The sequence below is a fragment of the Ornithorhynchus anatinus genome, chromosome 1 (assembly GCF_004115215.2).
Source record: "Ornithorhynchus anatinus isolate Pmale09 chromosome 1, mOrnAna1.pri.v4, whole genome shotgun sequence".
Lineage (NCBI taxonomy): Eukaryota > Metazoa > Chordata > Mammalia > Monotremata > Ornithorhynchidae > Ornithorhynchus > Ornithorhynchus anatinus.
Genome location: NC_041728.1, coordinates 133,609,422 through 133,626,629, shown reverse-complemented (window position 1 = coordinate 133,626,629; position 17,208 = coordinate 133,609,422). Strand labels below are relative to the sequence as shown.

Sequence of the window (17,208 nt, the reverse complement as noted above, 5' to 3'; positions counted from 1 at the left end):
CTCAGTGAGAGAAGCCGGAGAGGAGTTGGTCACGCACAGGCAGATTTGGAGAAGCCACAAGGCCTAGTGGATCGAGCACAGGCCTGGGACTCAGAAGGACCTGAGTTCTAATCCCGGCTCCGCCACTTCTCCGCTGTGTGACCTTTGCTTCTCTGGGCCTTAGCTCCCTCATCTGGAAAATGGGGGAGAAGACTGTGATCCCCATATGAACAGTCTGACAATGAGATGCAGCATGGTTTAGTGGAAAGAGCCCAGGCTTGGGAGTCAGAGGACGTGGATTCTAATCCCGGCTCTGCCACGTGTCTGCTGGGTGACCTTGGGCAAGTCACTTCACTTCTCTGTGCCCCAGTGACCTCATCTGCAAAATGGGGATTAAGACTGTGAGCCCCATGTGGCACAACCTGATTACCCTGTTTCTACCCCAGCGCTTAGTGCTTGACACACAGTAAGCACTTAACAAATACCATCATCATTATTGTTATTATTATTACATGGGACATGGACGGGATCCAAACTGATAGCTTGTATCTTCCCCAGCGTTTCGAACATTCCAAGCGCTTAGTACAGTGCTCTGCGCATAGTAAGCGCTCAATTCATTCATTCATTCAATAGTATTTATTGAGCGCTTACTATGTGCAGAGCACTGTACTAAGCGCTTGGAATGGACAAATCGGTAACAGATAGAGACAGTCCCTGCCCTTTGACGGGCTTACAGTCTAATCGGGGGAGATGGAGAGACAAAAACAATAGCAATAAATAGAATCAAGGGGACCAACATCTCAATAAAACAATAGCAATAAATAGAATCAAGGTGATGTACATCTCATTAACAAAATAAATAGGGTAATGAAAATATAAACAGTTGAGGGGATGAGTACAGTGCTGAGGGGAGGGGAAGGGAGAGTGGGGGGAGCAGAGGGAAAGAGGGGAAAAGAGGACTTAGCTGAGGAGAGGTGAAGCGGGGGGAGGAGAGGTGAATGAACATGCCGGGCACATAGTAAGCGCTGTACAGATGCCATAAAAAATGAAAAAAGCTTACTGTTTGCCTAGTTTGCATAGCTTGGAAAGTGCAATATAAGAGAGTTGGTAGATGCGATTCCTGCCCACACAGAGCTTAGAGTCTACAGGGAGGTTTACAGTCTCCCCTGCATCGCCCCAACTGCTATTTATTTTCTCCTCTCAAGGCGTATAAAGGAGAGAAAAGAGGGCAGCAGTGATGACACACAAGCTCTCTCCTCAGACGAGGCTGCACAAAGGAGAGCAGCTGGAACATTCAGAGAGGGCAAGGAGCTTCCAGAGATCAAATGGAGAGAATTCCCCCCGCCATCCACCTTCCTAGACCGAAGTCATGGGCAACAAGGATCGGTGCGGTGGGAGAGGAGGTGAGAAATAAGATGATCTTTGAGTCCCATGAGGGACGGGGACCTCGGCAGGGAACAGTGGCTCAGTGGAAACAGCCTGGGCTTGGGAGTCAGAGGTCGTGGGTTTGACTCCCGGCTCTGCCACTTGTCAGCTGTGTGATTGTGGGCAAGTCACTTCACTTCTCTGGGCCTCAGTTACCTCATCTGTAAAATGGGGATTACCTGTGAGCCTCACGTGGGACAACCTGATTACCCTGTATCTACCCCAGCGCTTAGAACAGTGCTCTGCACATAGTAAGCGCTTAACAAATACCAACATTATTATAGTAAGCGCTTAACAAATACCATCCTCATTATTATTGTGCCCAGCCAAGCGCTTAGTACAGTGCTCTGCACACAGTAAGTGCTCAATAAACCCCACTGATTGGGTCTAACCTGATTATCATGCACCTACCTCAGTGCTTAATACAGTGCTTGGCGCATAGTAAGTGCTTAACAAATACCACTATTATACCATCCTCATTATTATTGTACCCAGCCAAGTGCTTAGCACAGTGCTCTACACACAGTAAGCACTCAATAAACACCACTGATTGACTGGGTCTAACCTGATTATCATGCATTTAGCTCAGTGCTTAATACAGTGCTTGGAGCATAGTAAGTGCTTAACAAATACCACTATTATTATCCTAATCCCCCCTCCACCACTGTCTGCTGGGTGAACTTGGGCAAGTCACAACTTCTCGGTGCCTCAGTTACCTCAACTGTAAAATGGGGGTTAAAAGTGGGACAACTTGATTACCCTGTATCTACACCAGTGCTTAGAACAGGGTTTGGTACATAGTAAGTGCTTAACAAATACCATCATCATCATCATTATTATTATCATCAAAAAAATGGCTGAAGTTTTTGAAAACAAAAAAGTATCTTTAGTATGTGACACAAACACCCTACTGTATCAATTTCATTCATTCATTGGTGTTTACTGAGCGCTTACTGTGTGCAGAACATTGTACTAAGTGCTTGGGAGAGTACGATACAATAAACAGATGCGTTTCTCGGCTTTGACCCTGCCTTTACTGCCGATCTGTTCGGCGGAAGGTCCGAGAAGGAAGGGGACAGGTTTTTGCATTGGGTAATTTTTGCGGTGTTTAATTAAATGCCCGCTGATGATCCGAGGGGCACACACAAAGTGAAAGCTGCATGCTCTTCTAGAAGCCTAACTAAACACGCTAGCTAAACACAATAAATACGACTGAATGAATGAATGAATCGCATGAACACGCGGGCCAAGCGTTCGACGGCAGAAGGCACTTAGAGATACTGGCCCCAAGGGGTAGATGAGCAGGTGCGATGCTGGTTTCGGGCCACTAATGGTTTCCGATGACTAACCCAAAAAGCTCACTCCGAGCTGTTTCAAAACGTTTAATGATCCGATGCCTGCTCAAGGGAGGAGCTACTGACTGGTGATTTCATTTCTTTGTTGGGAATATTTCCAACTGGGTTCAGAGAGTAGGATAAAAGGAGATTTCTGTGTTAGCCCATCAGAGCACTGAGAACCGTCACGGTGGGGAAATTTATTCTATTCGGGTATATGAATCTCACAGAAGCAAGATGCAGAAGCTGGATTGTGTTTAAGAGCTTCCTGGGATTCGGAGATGGATTGCTATACGCGGGCATGGCTGGTCGTCGGAGGTCGGTCGCCCTGTCCGAGCCAGTGTGCGCTGCCAATGATTAATAATAATAATTACAGTATTTGTTTAGCACTTACTGTGTGCCAGGCACTGTACTAAGCGCTGGGGTGAATGCAAGCAGATCGGGTGGGACCCAGTCCCCATCCCGCATGGGACTCGCAGTCTTAATCCCCATTTTACAGATGAGGGAACAGAGGAATGGAGAAGTGAAGCGAATTGCCCAAGGCCACCGAGCAGTCAAGTAGGAGAGCCGGGATTAGAACCCATGACCTTCTGACTCCCAGGCTCATGCTCTATCCACAGCACCATGCCGCTTCCCCTAGTTAAAGCAGGCTGCAGAGTGCACCCTACCCTGATCAATTTAAACTCTACGCCCACGGTTGAGAATTAATTCATTCATTCATTCAATAGTATTTATTGAGCGCTTACTATGTGCAGAGCACTGTACTAAGTGCTTGGAATGAACAAGTCGGCAACAGATAGAGACAGTCCCTGCCGTTTGACGGGCTTAGGGTCTAATCAGGGGAGACGGACAGACGAGACCGATGGCAATAAATAGAGTCGAGGGGAAGAACATCTCGTAAAAACAATGGCAAATAAATAGAATCGAGGTGATGAACATTTCATTAACAAAATAAATAGGGTAATGAAAATATATACAGTTGAGCGGACGAGTACAGTGCTGAGGGGAGGGGAAGGGAGGGGGGAGGAGCAGAGGGAGATGGGGGAAAAAGAGGGTTAAGCTGCGGAGAGGTGAAGGGGGGGTAGAGGGAGTAGAGGGAGAAGGGGAGCTCAGTCTGGGAAGGCCTCTTGGAGGAGGTGAGTTTTAAGTAGGGTTTTGAAGAGGGGAAGAGAATCAGTTTGGAGTTGGTGAGGAGGGAGGGCATTCCGGGACCACGGGAGGACGTGGCCCAGGGGTCGACGGCGGGACAGGCAAGCCCGAGGGACGGTGAGGAGTGGGCGGCGGAGGAGCGGAGCGTGCGGGGTGGGCGGTAGAAAGAGAGAAGGGAGGAGAGGTAGGAAGGGGGGAGGTGATGTAGAGCCTCGAAGCCTAGAGTGAGAAGTTTTTGTTTGGAGCGGAGGTCGATAGGCAACCACTGGAGTTGTTTAAGAAGGGGAGTGACATGCCCAGATCGTTTCTGCAGGAAGATGAGCCGGGCAGCGGAGTGAAGAATAGACTGGAGCGGGGCGAGGGAGGAGGAAGGGAGATCAGAGAGAAGGCTGACACGGTAGTCTAGCCGGGATATTGAAACAAAAGACTTGGATGCGGGGATTAAAATATGCTTCTACTCCTCAGGGATTTTCTTCCAACTCTACAGTCTTGGAGAAGCAGCAGGGCCTAGTGGAGAGAGCACGTGCCTGGGAGTCAGAAGGACCTGGGTTCTAATCCCGGCTCTGCCAACTGCTTGCTTTGTGACCTTGGGAAAGTCACTTCACTTCTCCATGCTTCAGTTCTTTCAACTGCAAAATGAGGATACCTGCTCTCCCCTCCTATTTAGGATGAGATTGTGTCCAACCTAATTATCTGTACTTACCCCAGCACTTTCACATAGGAAGCACTTAAATTCCATAAAAAGAGAAAACGTTCATGCGAAATCCTAGAGATAACTGTGCCCAAAAGAGGGACAACCAAGGCGAAACTGCTCGGCTAAATCAGTTTAAAGGAATGAAGGAACGCGTCAGCCTGCATCGGAGAAATCATGTACACAGCCAAAACACAGAACTAAACGGTCCATAGAAATTGGTTACCTAGTGAAGCTGGTAACCCCACAGGTAGAGAAGCAGCGTGGCCTAGTAGGTAAAGCATGGGCCTGGGAGTCAGAAAGACTTGGGTTCTAATCCCGGCTCTGTCAACTGTTTGTTCTGTGCCCTTGGGCCAGTCACTTGCTGTAAATCCCTCCTGGGGCTCACGGTTTCATTCAATCGTACTTATTGTGTGCCGAGCACCGTACTACGCGCTTGGGAGAGCACAATACACAATAAACAGACATGCTCCCTGCCCACAACAAGGTTAGAGTCTAGAGGGGAAGAGACAGGCATTAATATAAATCAATAAATGACAGATACGTGCATAAATGCTGAGGGGCGGGGATGGGGGAAGAAGAAAGGGAGCAATAATAATAATAATAATGTTGGTATTTCTTAAGCGCTTACTATGCACAGAGCACTGTTCTAAGCACTGGGGTATACAGGGTAATCAGGTTGTCCCACATGAGGCTCACAGTCTTAATCCCCATTTTACAGATGAGGGAACTGAGGCACAGAGAAGTGAAGTGACTTGCCCACAGTCACACAGCTGACCAGTGGCAGAGCTGGGATTCAAACCCTTGACCTCTGACTCCCAAGCCCGTGCTCTTTCCACTGAGGCACAGGTGACAAGGGAGTGGGAGAAGAGGAAAGGGGGGGTTTAGTCAGGGAAGGCCACTTGGGAAGAGATGGGCCTTCAGCACAGCTTTGTAGGAGGGGAGAGTCATTGTCATATTTCACTTCACTTCCTCAACTGTGAAATGGAGATTTAAATGTCTATTTTCCCTCTACTTAGTCTGTGAGCCCCAGGGCTGTGTCCAACTTGATTAACTTGTATCTACCCCAGAGCTTAGAACAGTGTTTGACACACCGTAAGCACTTAAAAGCCATAATAATAATGATAATAATAAAGAACCTGGGTTCTAATCGCATTTGTCTGCCCTGTGACCTTGGGCAAGACACTTAACTTCTCTTTGCTTCTGTTCCCCTCTTTGCAAAATGGGATTTCAACGCCTGTTCTCCCTCTTACTTTGACTGTGAGCCGGATGTGGGATCTGATAATCTTGTACCTACTCCAGCACTTAGAACAGTGCTTGGCACATAATAAGCACTTACCAAACCCCACAATTCCTATTACTATTATTAGCAATAAGAATTATTCATTCATTCATTCAATAGTATTTATTGAGCACTTACTATGTGCAGAGCACTGTACTAAGCTAACCCCACGTACAGATAATGGAAAAAGATCTAGAAGCTTCCAGAGTGGAGAGATATCCTCCCTCCTCAGTACTGCCTCCTGCCCCTTGTCTGCTGGGTGGCCTTGGGCAAGTCATTTAACTTCTTTAGGCATCAGTAAGCACTAAAAAAATACGATTAAATGAACCAGTTGCCTTATCTGTAAAATGGAGAATAATAATGATGATGGTATTTGTTAAGCACTTACTATGTGCCAAGCACTGTTCTAAGCATGAGGGTAGATACCAAGTAATCAGGTTGTCCCACGTGGGGCTCACAGTCTTAATCCCCATTTTCCAGATGAGGTCACTGAGGCCCAGAGAAGTGAAGTGACTTGCCCAGAGTCACACAGCTGACAAGTGGCGGGATTGGGATTCGAACCCACGACCTCTGACTCCCAAGCCCGGGCTCTTTCCACTCAGCCACGCTGCTTCTCTAAGCCTGAGACTGAGAACCCCACACAGGACAGGAACTGTACTGACCTCGTTTCCCTGGAACTACCTGAGCGCTTAGTACAGTGCCTGGCACATATTAAGCACTTAAGAAATACCACAATTATTATTATTACACTACAACAGAGCAGGTGGACACATCCACTGCCCACAACGAGCTTACAGACAAGCGGGAGTCCACTACAGGGCAAGGAGGAGCCTAGGAAAATGAGGGAAAAGAACTTTAGAGCCAAAAGCGAAGTTGATTTAAGGCTTTCAGTGAGGAAGGACACCCTGAGCTGGTGTGTGATGCAGCAGAGTGTCCATCGCCGAAAAGCCTTGTTGTGTAACCATTGCGGCCATACGAATCCTCAACTCCGCAAGGGTTGCTTATCTATTAAGAAGCCAAGGAAACAGCATGGCCCAGTGGCTAGAGCCTACGTCTGGGACTCAGAAGGACCTGGGTTCTAATCCAGACTCTGCCCCTTGTCTGTTGGGTGGCTTTCAGCAAGGAACTCACTTCTCTGGGCCTTCAGTTCCCTCATCTGCAAAATGGGGATTGAGACTGAGCCCCATGTGGGACAGGGACCGTGTCCAACCTGATTACTTTGTCCCTACCCCGGCGCTTAGAATGGTGCCTGGCACATAGCAGCGTGGCTTGGTGAAAGGCGCCCGGGCTAGGAAATCAGAGGTTATAATAATAATGTTGGTATTTGTTAAGCGCTTACTATGTGCCGAGCACTGTTCTAAGCGCTGGGTGGGAATCAGGTTGTCCCACGTGGGGCTCACAGTCTTCATCCCCATTTTACAGATGAGGGAACTGAGGCACAGAGAAGTTAAGTGACTTGCCCACAGTCACACAGCTGACAAGTGGCAGAGCTGGGATTCGAACTCATGACCTCTGACCCCAAAGCCCGGGCTCTTTCCACTGAGCCATGCTGCTTCTCATGGGTTCGAATCCCAGCTCTTCCATTTGTCAGCTGTGTGACTGTGGGCATGTCACAACCTCTCTGTGCCTCAGTGACCTCATCTGGAAAATAGGGATTAAGACTGTGAGCGTCACATGGGACAACCTCATTATCCTGTATCTACCCCAGCGATTAATAATAATAATAATGTTGGTATTTGTTAAGCGCTTATTATGTGCAGTGCACTTTTCTAAGCGCTGGGGTAGATACAGGGTAATCAGATCGTCCCTTGTGAGGCTCACAATCTTAATCCCCACTTTACAGATGGGGTAAGTGAGGCACAGAGAAGTGAAGTGACTTGCCCACAGTCACACAGCTGACACGTGGCAGAGCCAGGATTAGAACCGTGCTCTGCACATAGTAAGCGCTTAAATACTAACATTATTATTATTATAGTAAGCATTTAACAAATACTATGAAAAAATAAAAATAAAAAAGGAGACTTCCTGTGCAATCCCTGTGGGTGGAGAACTCACCAATTTGGAGCTTTGTTATCAGGAGGAGGTAGAAGGGGAGGAGAGGATCGCAGAGCTTGGGGCATTCCTCCAAACCTCATCAGGCAGGATTTAGTGATTAGCCAGCTGTATCCTCAATAATTCTCCTGCCTTTGGTGGGGGGGGTCCCAAATTTTAAGAGTCTCAAATCATTCATTTATTCGTATTTATTGAGCGTTTATTGGGTGCGGAGCACTGTTCTAGGTGCTTGGGAGAGTATTACAACAATAAACAGACACATTCCCTGACACAACGAGCTTCCAGTCTAGAGAGGGGAGAGACAGCTGTTAATAGAAAAATAAATAAATTACAGATACGTACATAAGGGCTGTGGGGCTGGGTGATATGGACAAACAAATTACTGAGGAGAAAAATAAAGAAATTACAGATACGTACATAAGGGCTGTGGGGCTGGGTGATATGGACAAACAAATTACCGAGGAGAAAAATAAAGAAATTACAGATACGTACATAAGGGCTGTGGGGCTGGGTGACGTGGACAAAGAAATTACTGAGGCAATTCAAGAACGCATCGGTGTGGACCTCCAAGAAACTCGTTACCCCACCTGAAAGTAGTCAAGCAGCGTGGCTTAACGGCAAGAGCCCGGGCTTGGGAGTCAGAGGTCGTGGGTTCTAATCCCCACTCTGCCGCTTGTCTGCTGTGTGACCTTGGGCAAGACACGCTGCAATAACTTCTCTGTGCCTCAGTTCCCTCATCTGTAAAATGGGGATTAAGACTGTGAGCCCCATGTGGGACAAGCTGATGACTTTGTATCTACCCCAGCGCTTAGAAGAGTGCTTGGCACAAAGTAAGCGCTTAACAAATACTATCATCATCATCATCAAAAGGCCCCTGAGCTCTTCCCAGGGGGTTTGATCTCTAAACTAATGGGCAGTGCTTCAGTGACATCTCCTTCGAGGCTAAAGGACAACTTGCTGTTGAAGAGTTCATAAAAGTGCCGCAGTGCAATTACTTACTGAGCTATCAAGATGGGTGTAAAATGATTTAAGCTTGGTGAAACATTCATTCAATAGTATTTATTGAACGCTTACTATGTGCACAGCACTGTACCAAGCGCTTAGAATGTACATTTCGACAACAGATAGAGACAATCCCTGCCCAGTGACGGGCTCACAGTCTAATCTGGTTGAATGGTTGACACTTTACGTTAAGAATGACATTTTTAAATGCACAATAGCAAAAAGCAGCGTGGTCTAGTGGAAAGAGATTAGGCCTGGGAGTCAGAGGATCTGGGTTCTAATCCCAGCTCTGCCACTTCTGCTGGGTGATCTTGGGCAAGTCGCTTCACTTCTCTGGGCCTCAGTTCCCTCAGCTGGAAAATAGGATTAAGGCTGTGAGCTCCCTGTGGGCCAGGGATTATGTCCAACCTGATTAGTTTGTATCTCTCCCAGCTCTTAGTACACTGCCTGAAACATACTAAGCACTTAACAAATATTATTAAAAATAAATCCATTCACAAAACCAGTCAACCAGAGAAAATAGTTTTTCACTTAAAACTATTTTTAAAAAAAGTTCAATGCATGCTAACGGCATGTACTATGAAACTCAACTACAGTGTCTTGCATACAATGAGATTTCTAAGCAGCTCGGGTAGAAAACCTGTGTCCAATCTGATTAGCTTGTATCTACCCCAGCACTTAGTGCCTGGCATATAATTCATTCATTCATTCAATCGTATTTATTGAGCGCTTACTGTGTGCAGAGCACTATACTAAGCACTTAGCACTGTACTGATAAGCACTTGCTCCCTTTATTCATCCCCCCTCCCAGCCCCATAGCACTTATGTACATATCTGTCATTTATTTATATTCATGTCAGTCTCCCCCTCTAAACTGAAGTTCGCTGTGAGCAGGGTTGTACACGTCTGTAATTTATTTATATAAATATCTGTCTCCCCCTCTAGATTGTAAGTTCACTGTGGCAGGGAATTTGTCTATTTTCTATTGTACCCGCCTAAGTGCTTAATATAGTGCTCTGCACGCAGTAAGCGCTCAATAAATAGGACCGACTGACTGGCTTAACAAAAACTATTAAAAAAAAAATTGTTTGAATTCTCTTAAAGACCTTTCCAATTTCCCATGTCTTTGAGGTCAGCAGCTAGCAGTGGTGGATTCACAAGCCTCTGTTTTCTCAAGATTGAAAACTTGACTGAACCTTATTTATTTTATTTATTATGACATTTGTTAAGCACTTAACTATGTGCCAGGCACTGTACTAAGCATTGGGGTGGATACAAGCAGATCGGGTTGGACACAGTCCCTGTCCCACATGGGGCTCACAGTCTCAATCCCCATTTTACAGATGAGGTAACTGAGGCCCAGAGAAGTTAAGTGACTTGCCCAAAATCACACAGCTGACAAGTGGTGGAGTGGGGATTAGAACCCATGACCTCTGACTCTCAAGCCCGGCTCTTTCCACTGAGCCACGCTGCTTCCCATAAGAGAACCTTCCTAAGAGAACTAAAAGGCGAGATCAGCTTCGGCTGGGAAAGCGAAGAACGCCTCATAAATCCATCAATCACTGCCCGGATGATGACTTCAGCCCAATATCACTGAACAACATCATCCCTAAGCTCTTACAGCGGATTTGGGATCTTAATTGAAATGAAACGAACTTTACCCACCTCTGATTGGCAAATCGGGGGATTTTTTTTCCTTCGTCTCCTCCTCCTAAGCCACATTCAGCCTTTTTTTCCAGTCATCCCTCTTTTCCCAGCCTGATCAACGTATGTGGGATTCGGAAGCAGCCGACAGATGTCCTTTAGCCTGCCTAGACCGGAGGGACCCTGGTTTCTCATCAACCTCTCAGGAAGAGGGCAAGGAAAGCCAGAAAGCTGTGGCTGAGCCTTTCTGACACCGATGTCTCTTGAGGATTCGGAAGCTGCCGCAAGGAGGGATGCAACAGCTTGGATAACAGACGCAGAGAGCGTTCGGATGGATGTTCAGGAGGCAGTCAGTGCCAAGTCGTAGGGACAAGGCCTGTTTTTTTTTTTTTTGGCATTTATTAAACGCTTACGATGCACCAGGCACTGTTCTAAGCGCTGGGGTAGGTACAAGGTAATCAGGTTTTCCCACGTGGGGCTCACAGTTTCATCCCCATTTTACAGATGAGGTAACTGAGGCACAGAGAAGATGCCTTGCCCAAAGTCACACAGCTGATAAGTGGCGGAGCCGGGATTAGAACCCACGACCTCTGACTCCCAAGCCCGGGCTCTTTCCACTAGGCCACGCTGCTTCTCTCAGTCTTACATGGGACTCACAGTCTTCACTCCTACTTTACAGGTAACTGAGGCCCAGAGAGGTTAAGTGACTTGCGCAAGGTCACACAGCAGACAAGTGGTGGATCCAGGATTAGAAATTGCTCCAGGACAGGAAGGGGAAGCAAGGTGTTGTTTATTTTTAATGTCTGTGTCCCCCACTAGATTGCAAGCTTCCTTGAGGGCAGGGATCATGACTACCACCTCTATGGTATGGTACTCTCTCAAGGGCTTCAGACAGTGCTCTGCCATCAATCAATCCATCGATCAATGGTACTTATTGAGCAGTTGCGATGAAAGTGTTATATCAAGTGATCGGGAGAGTTGGCAGACACATTCTCTGCCCACAAGGCCCTTACAGTCTAGAGAGGGAGCAGACACTAAAATAAATTACAAATACGTACCTAAGTGTTTTGGGGTGATTATCAAGTGCCCCTCACCGAAGCACCTTTTCCCCGCTTTCCCTCTGCTCCTTCTCCCTCCTTCCCCCCCGCAGCACTGTGCTCATTTGTATATATCATTTATTACCCTATTTATTTTGTTAATGAGGTGTACATCCCCTTGATTCTATTTATCGTGATAAAGTTGAGGCACAGAGAAGTTAAGTGACTTGCCCACAGTCACCCAGCTGACAAGTGGCAGGGCCGGGATTCGAACCCATGACCTCTGACTCCCAAGCCCAGGCTCTTTCCACTGAGACACGCTGCTAATATACTCTCCCACGCAATTAGTACAGTGCTCTGCCCTCAGTAAATACAACTGACTGACTTAGGAGGGGGCAGATCTTAGAGATACTGTGAGGACGTTACTGTACACACAGTAATCACTCAAAAAATACTGCCGATTGACTGATCTTACAAATTACAGCAAGAGTCAAGTCAAAAGGAGTAGCTAAATCCTGAAGTGTTCCAAGATAAATCCCCTAAATTTATTTGTTCCCTAAATAAATCATATTTATTGAGCACTTACTGTGTGCAGAGCTTGGGAGACTACCATAGAGCAGAACTGGTACACACATTCCCTATCCACGGACACTATTTATTCAGTCTTTCAATCGTGTTTATTGAGCACTTTCTGTGTACAGAGCACTGTACTAAGCACTTGGGAGAGTCCAATACAACAATTCAGACACATTTCTTCCCACAATGAAAGTATGGCTATATACACAAGTGGAGGGGAGTGAATACATGGACCAAATCAATGTAAAACAGAGGGAGTGGGAGAAAATGAAAGGAGGGCTTAGTCAAGGAAGGCTTCCTGGAGGAGATGGGCCTTCAATAAGGCTTTGGAATATTCCTAGACAAACCCAAGGCTCCGCATTAATAACACGACCACGCTTACACAAAAGATCAGCTCACAAACACTACTTCATTCATTCAATAGTATTTATTGAGCGCTTACTATGTGCAGAGCACTGTACTAAGCGCTTGGAATGGCCAATTTGGCAACAGATAGAGACAATCCCTGCCCCACGACGGGCTCAAAGTCTAACTGGGGGGAGACAGATGGCAGAGCAAAACAGAACAAAACAAAAGCAAGACAACATTATCAAGATAAATAGAATCAAGGGGATGTACATCTCCTTAACAAAATAAATAGGGTAATAAATTGTGCCCCTCGTATTGTCTTACAGCAACGGCAGGGTGGCCTAGTGGGTAGAGCGTGGCCCTGGGAGTCAGAAAGGCCTGGGTTTTAGTCCTGGCTCTGCCACTTGTCTGCTGTATGACTTTGGGCAAGTCATTTAACTTCTCTGTGTCTCGGATATCTCATCTGTAAAGTGGGGATTCATAATAATACTGATGTTATTTGTTAAGCGCTTACTATTGCCACACACTGTTCGAAGCGCCAGGGTAGATACAAGGTATAATCAGGTTGTTCCACGTGGGGATCACAGACATAATCCCTATTTTATAGGTGAGGTAACTGAAGCACAGAGATGTTAAGTGACTTGCCCAAAGTCACACAGCTGACAAGTGGCAGAGCTGGGATTAGAACCCACGACCTCTGACTCCCAAGCCCGGGCTCTTTCCACTGAGCCACGCTGCTTCTCTCCTGAGCCGGCACACTTCTCCAATTTGTACATTCCGAGTGCTTAGTACAGTGCGCTGCACATAGTAAGCGCTCAATAAATACTATTGAGTAAATGAATGAATAACTCCAATCTACTCAGCGTGCCTCAATCTCTTCTGCCTCGCCACCGGACCCTCTCCCGCATCCTTTCTCTGGCCTGGAACTCTCTCCCCCTTCATATCCAATAGGCCATCGCTCTCTCCACCTTCAAAGCCTTAATGAAGGCCCACCTCCTCCAAGAGGCCTTCCCTGACTGACCCTCCTTTCCTCTTCTCCCACTCCCTCCTGCGTCCTCCTTGCACTTTGATTTGCACCCTTTATTCGCCTCATCCTCAGCTCCACAGCATGTATGTACATACGTCTATTCTTCACTCCGCTGCCCGGCTCATCTTCCTGCAGAAACGCTCTGGGCCTGTCACTCCCCTTCTTAAAAACCTCCAGTGGTTGCCCATCCACCTCCACACAAAACAGAAACTTCTCACTCGAGGCTTCGAGGCTCTCCATCCCCTTGCTCCCTCCTATCTCTCCTCCCTTCTCTCTTTCTCCCGCCCACCCCGCACGCTCCGCTCCTCTGCCGCCCACCTCCTCACCGTCCCCCGTTCTCGCCCGTCCCGCCGTCGACCCCCGGGCCACGTCCTCCCGCGGTCCCGGAACGCCCTCCCTCCTCACCTCCGCCAAACTGATTCCCTTCCCCTCTTCAAAACCCTACTTAACACTCACCTCCTCCAAGAGGCCTTCCCAGACTGAGCTCCCTTTCTCCCTCTACCACCCCCCCTTCACCTCTCCACAGCTTAACCCTCTTTTCCCCCCATTTCCCTCTGCTCCTCCCCCTCTCCCTTCCCCTCAGCACTGTGCTCGTCTGGTCAACTGTATATATCTTCATTACCCTATTTATTTTGTTAATGAATTGTACATCGCCTCGATTCTATTTAGTTGCCATTGTTTTTACGAGATGTTCTTCCCCTCGACGCTGTTTAGTGCCATTGTTCTTGTCTGTCCGTCTCCCCCGATTAGACTGTGAGCCCGTCAAAGGGCAGAGACTGTCTCAATCTGTTACCGAATTGTACATTCCAAGTGCCTAGTACAGTGCTCTGCACATAGTAAGTGCTCAGTAAATACTATTGAATGAATGAATACACATCCATAATTTATTTTAATGTCTGTCTCACCCTCTAGACTGTAAACTCATTTTTTGCAGGGAACACGTCTACCTACTCTGTGACACTGTACTCTCCCAAGCGCTTAGTGCAGTGCTCTGCACCCGGTAAGCGTTCAATAAATACACTTGATTGATATTCATGCATTAATTCATTCGATTGTATTAACTAAGCTCTCACTGTGTGCAAAGCACTGTCCTAAGTGCTTGGGAGAGTACAATATAATACAAAACAGACACATTCCCTGCCCACAATGAACTTAGAGTCTAGATATGATCCAAAGTATAGTCATTCATTTATTCAATAGTATTTATTGAGCGCTTACTATGTGCAGAGCGCTGTACTAAGCGCTTGGAATGGACAAATCGGCAACCGATAGAGACAGTCCCTGCCCATTGACGGGCTTGCCCCAGTTACCAGTAACGCAGTCATTGTATTGCGGGTCAGGAAGTAGAAAAATGGTCTTTTAAGAGGATTTTTCCCAAAGACTATTTCCTGGGATTCAATATGCAGGGGTTTATTTTTGTCTGTGATTGGGGGAGGGTCCATAGGCTGTACATTTCTTCCTTGGGCAATTTTTTAGTTCAAATTGCAGTCTAGTGACATATATAGAGAGAGACATATGGCATATGACACATGGGCAATTTTGTAGTTCAAATTGCAGGCTAGTGACCATATGTGTGTGTGTGGATGTTCATCTATATATAGACATAATTCTTCTCTTCATTTTCCCATCTCTTCAAGATGCTCTTACTGATTGAGTCCAACATCCTACAAGAGACGAGTTCAGCCAAGAAGGTATAAAAAAAAAAAAATTAAGAGTAAAAGGATCCACAACTTCGCCTTCCGTGGCTACTCCCGGCCCCTGGTTTTTCCTATGGGGAGAAGAGTTAGACGAATGGGTGCAGGAATCAACACCCGGTGTCTTCTTGGAAGCAAATGTGGTTCTCGAGCTTCGGCTGCCTCTCCACGGGTGAACTTGGCCCCCTGGGACCCCATAATGATTATGGTAATAATAATAATAAAGTTGGTATTTGTTAAGCGCTTACTATGTGCCGAGCACTGTTCTAAGCGTTGGGGTAGACACAGGGGAATCAGGTTGTCCCACGTGGGGCTCACAGTCTTCATCCCCATTTTACAGATGAGGGAACTGAGGCACAGAGAAGTTAAGTGACTTGCCCACAGTCACACAGGTGACAAGTGGCAGAGCTGGGATCCTGTTGGGCACTTACTATGTGCCAGACTCTGCTCTAAACACTGGGGAAGACACAGGTTAATGGAGCTGGACACAGTCCCTGTCCCACAGGGGGCTCAGAGTCTAAGTAGGAGGGAGAACAGGCCTCGAATCCCCCATTTTACCAAGGAGGGAACTGAGGCACAGAGAAATTAGGTGATGGAATTTGTTAAGCGCTTACTATGTGCCGAGCACCGTTCTAAGCGCTGGGGTAGATACAACATTATCGGGTTGTCCCAGGTGGGGCTCACAGTCACCATCCCCATTTTTACAGATGAGGTAACTGAGGCCCGGAGGAGTGAAGTCCAAAGTCACACAGCAGCCAAGTGGCGGAGCTGGGATTCGAACCCGCGAGCTCTGACTCCCAAGCCCGGGCTCTTTCCACTAAGCCACGGGTATCTGTTAAGTGTTTACTATGTGCCAGGCACTGTACTAAGAGCTGAGGTTGATACAAGCTAAATCGGGTTGTCACTAAGCACTGTGGTAGATACAAGATAATCACGTTGTACTAACCCACATCCCATAGATCCTCACTTTATAATAATAATAATAATGTCGGTATTTGTTAAGCGCTTACTATGTGCAGAGAACTGTTCTAAGCGCTGGGGTAGATACAGGATCAGGTTGTCCCACGTGAGGCTCACAGTTAATCCCCATTTTACAGATGAGAGAACTGAGGCACAGAGAAGTGAAGTAACTTGCCCACAGTCACACAGCTGACGAGTGGCAGAGCCGGGAGTCGAACTCATGATCTCTGACTCCGAAGCCCAGGCTCTTTCCCCTGAGCCATGCTGCTTTATAGATGACGGAACTGAGGCACAGAGAACTGAAGTGACTTACCCAAGGTCACACAGCAGACATATGGCAGAGCGGGAATTAGAACCCAGATCCTCTGACTCCCAGGCCCGGACTCTTTCCACGAGGCCAATGCTGCTTCTCCCGGGGTCACACAGCGGACACGTGGCAGAGCCAGGATTAGGACCCAGATCCTCTGACTTCCAGGTTCAGGTGCTTTATATGAGGCCATGCTGCTTCTCCCAAGGTTATAGAGTAGACTAATAATAATAATAATAATAATAATAAACAATAATAATAAATAATAATGATGGTATTTGTTAAACACTTACTATGTGGCAGGCACTGTTTGAAGTGCTGGGGTAGCTACAAGGTAATCAGGTTGGACACAGTCCCTGTCCCACACGGGACTCATAGTCTTAATTGTACATTCCAAGCACTTAGTACAGTGCTCTGCACATAGTAAGCGCTCAATAAATACTAATAATTATTACGGCATTTATTAAGCACTTACTATGTGCCGAGCACTGTTCTAAGCGCTGGGGTGGATATAAGGTAATCAGGTTGCCCCACGTGGGGCTCGCAGTTTTAATCCCCATTTTACAGATGAGGTAACTGAGGCACAGAGAAGTTAAGCGACTTGCCCAAGGTCACACAGCAGACAAGTGGCAGAGCCGGGATTAGAACCCGTGTCCTCTGACTCCCAAGCCCCTGCTCTTGCCACTAAGCCACGAATGAAG

The 17,208-nt window shown here is 47.0% G+C and overlaps 1 protein-coding gene across 3 annotated transcripts in view; it reads right to left on the bottom strand.

Annotated features, from left to right (window-relative positions):
• The window catches only part of MAP3K13 (mitogen-activated protein kinase kinase kinase 13), a 244,792-nt gene that overhangs the window by 217,259 nt on the left and 10,325 nt on the right, over window positions 1-17,208 (bottom strand). Inside the window, exon 1 of one of the 3 annotated variants that reach the window (XM_029065960.1) lies at window positions 16,514-16,551. The exons of the other annotated variants lie outside the window; for them this stretch is intronic. The gene's annotated coding sequence lies outside the window, so the exon portion shown is untranslated. Of the gene's footprint in view, window positions 1-16,513; window positions 16,552-17,208 lie in introns of those variants that run through there. 3 annotated transcript variants of the gene reach the window in all.